The following is a 3,773-nucleotide window of genomic DNA, read 5'->3' on the forward strand; positions in this document are numbered from 1 at the left end:
ATTCTATGTGCCTTCTGTCATCTGATTGATAATTGTTATTTTTAAAGCAAGTTTAAGGCTTTTTACTATAATTCTAAAAACGTCCCCCTTTATCAGTATTCATAAGGTAAACATAGAAATAACTATTATATTGTTAGTAATATTTCAGTATGAACACTTACTGGACTCAAGTAACTTAGGTTTATTTGTTTGTCCATGCATCATTTATTATTATTTTTTAAATTGATCAAATATGATAGAACAGGCTTTTGAAGGCTTTTATTTGTAAAGCTCTCAATCATTGTATTGCATTGCATTATATGTTTTGCCCCCACAATAAAAATGACAGAGCTTTAATGATAAAACCTACAAAACATTCAAGTACCCTCTTACTAAGACATTTTTATTGGGAGATATAGAGTGGTATATATTATTTCATACAGTATGTCAGGCTTCACAGGATTAATGTAATGCAGTAGAACTACATGACATTTTCATTAAATGATTAGTTCACCCAAAAAAGAAAATTCTGTCATTAATTACTCCACCCTCATGTTGTTCCAAACCCGTAAGACCTCCGTTCATCTTCGGAACACAATTTAAGATATTTTTGATGAAATCTGAGAGCTCTCTGACCCTCTCATAGACAGCAAGGTAACTACCACGTTCAAGGTCCAGAAAAGTACCAAGATGATCGACAAAGTAGTCCATGTGACATCAGTGGTTCAACTGTAAAGTTACGAAGCTACGAGAATACTTTTTTGTGCAAAGAAAACAAAAATAATGACTTTATTCCCCATTTTCATTTCTACTGCGTCACTTGTAAACACACATTCACGACAGTATCATGACACGAGCGTGTGGTGGCGCTGACCCAGATCCGGCGTGATGACCTCATATTTCATCAAAAATATCTTAATTTGTGTTCCGAAGATGAACGAAGGTCTTATGGGTTTCGAACAACACGAGGGTGAGTAATTAATGACAGAATTTTCATTTTTGGGTGAACTAACCCTTTATGATGTCTTTACATTAGAAAAGCAATTTTAAGATATTTGTATAAATATCATAAAGTTGGTCATAAACATGGCAACTAAAGTTCAATCAGTGCTGTCTATAGCATTGCATTATATGTTTAACAAATCCTTTGTTTAAAATAAATGTGTTAAATTATTTTTGTAATAATGTGCTCAATTGCTTTTTATTAACTTTTATAGAATTAGTTTACTTGTTGACAAAACATTCACAGTTTGGACCTTTTATTGTTTGTTCTGAAGATAAACTTGGGTTGTTTTTTCCTATAAAACATATCTTGTTCATCATCAGTGTCTTGTATTACTTCTCCAACTCCAGTTTTTCTGCCTTCTGAGTCATGCAGGGTCCTTATACTTTGCTTAAGTGATCTCTTATAGTCACCGAAGGTAATCACCTTCACAAATGGTGCTATAATGTTTCAACAACTCATGGGTTCATCTAGGAACAAACCAGCACATTTGCCCTACCAATCAACATCCAGCTATAGTAGATAGTATAGTATAATAAGCTTTATTTATCCCTGTAGAAGGGAACGTTGCAATTTTGCAGCAGCAGCAAGGACCTTAAAGGAATAGTTCAAGCAAAAATGAAAATTTGCTCAGCCACAGGTCATCCAAGATGACTTTTGTTTTTTCATCAGAACAGACTTGGAGAAATGTAGCATTATATCACTTACTCACCAATGGATCCTCTGCAGTGAATGGGTGCCGTCAGAAAGAGCTGATGGAAAAAAAATCACCCAGTAAACCACTCCAGTCTTGTGAAATGAAAATTTAGATGTTTGTAAGAAACAATTCCATCATTAAGCAGTTTTAACTTTAAATTGTTAGCGACAAGCCGCTTCTTCTTCGGCTTTTGCCGTGGTACTGCGGGTTACACCAGCAACATGCCCGTGGACACTGCTGACTAGCGGTTTGCATGCGGTACCCTTTACGCCGTAGGCTATGCGTAATTTTTCATTTATACTTCTGCGTCGTTGTCCGCGTCAGCGTGCAGTACACATGCAAACCGCTAGTCTGCAGTGTCCAAGGGCATGTTGCTGGTGTAACCCGCAGTACCACGGCAAAAGCCGAAGAAGAAGCGGCTCGTCGGAGAAGCATTATAGCCGTGACGCGGCAAATAAATATCAAATCATTATTTAAAAGGAGATGATGGCATTCTTTCAATCTGCACAAGGACTTGTACCACAGCAGATCAACATTGTTTGTTGCGGACAACTATTGATGTATAATGCTATGTAGTATAATAAATGATAAGACATTTGTTCTTTGCTTTGTTTTATTTGATATAAGAAGGTGTAACATTAAAATATATTGAAGTGCACATAAACACACACAAAACTCAAGTACATATGGAGGGAGGGGTTCTTGCAGACCAATCACAGCGCTTGCGGTCTGCGACGCAGAAGTATAAATATGCCTTTAGTTACTTCAAAAACAGTGATTTTACCCCCTCATTGCAGAGAAATATAAAGTTGCCAGTCAGTAGCCTGTCAAAGCTATTTTACTAATAAAAGTTTCCGTGCTGTGTTGTCTTGTCGTGTGCACTAATGTGTGTGCGTGCGTCTATGAAAGCAGCGTAGCCTACTGCATATAGTTTTAATTTAGCTATAAACCCGAGCCCGACCCGAACCCGAAGCTATTCATTAAAGGGGTCATATTATGCTTTTTCACTTTTTGAATTTTAGTCAGTGTGTAGTGTGTATGGTTGGGCATAAAAAAAGATCTACAAAGTTACAAATCTCAAAGTCCACTCCAAAGGGAGATATTTCGTATTTTCGAAAAAAATCCCTTTTCATGAACTTCAACGAACGGCTCGTTTGGACTACAATGATGTTTTCTGGGTTTTGTGATGTCACAAAGTGGCAAATTAGAATATCATTAAAATGATTCCCGCCTACAGAAATTCGAATGGTTGGGGGGTGGGGAGGGGCGAGGTTGTGGTTAGAACAGTGCAACTTACTAAAAAGTTGTGCAGACCCTTCAGCAATTGGGTCATTTGAAAGTAAATTACTGTTAAATTTAAATTAATAAATTAAAAACATGTAGTCTTACATCTAGGGATGCACCGAAATGAAAATTCTGGGCCGAAACGGAAAACTAAAATTCTGGATACACTTGGCTGAAACCGAAAATGCTTTGTAATGATTATTTATTTATTTTAAAAAAATAATGTTTAGTAATTTTGTTAATTTTGTTTTAAATTTAACTATTTTAATGATACTAAATTAAAAAAAAAACAAAAGCCAATAAAATAACTACACTTTTACTGAAAGTAACAATAAAACTGGACAGAATTTATATTAATTCATATTGGTAACACTTTACAATAAGGTTCATTAGTTACCTACTTTAGTTAATGAACTAAGAATGAACAATAGTTCTTCAGCATTTACTAATCTTAGTTCATGTTAATTTCAACATTTACTAATGCATTATTAAAATCAACAGTTGTGCTTGTTAACAGTTAATAACATGAACTAATAGTGAATAACTGTATTCTCATTAACTAACATTAAGAAAGATTAATAAATACTGTAATAAATGTATTGTTCATTGTTCATTCATGATAGTTAATACATTAACTAACATTAACTAATGGAACCTTATTGAAAAGTGTTACCTTAATATTAAATATCAATATATTATTTTTATTCACTTCTATGTAACAGAATCATATACACAACAAGTTGTTGTTGTTGTTGTTGGTTTTTTTTCACTAATTATCCAAATAATGTATAGTCCTACACATCTATAATT

The sequence above is a fragment of the Sinocyclocheilus grahami genome, unplaced genomic scaffold, assembly GCF_001515645.1.
Source record: "Sinocyclocheilus grahami isolate Dianchi unplaced genomic scaffold, SAMN03320097.WGS_v1.1 scaffold1716.1, whole genome shotgun sequence".
In the NCBI taxonomy this organism is placed as follows: Eukaryota; Metazoa; Chordata; class Actinopteri; order Cypriniformes; family Cyprinidae; genus Sinocyclocheilus; species Sinocyclocheilus grahami.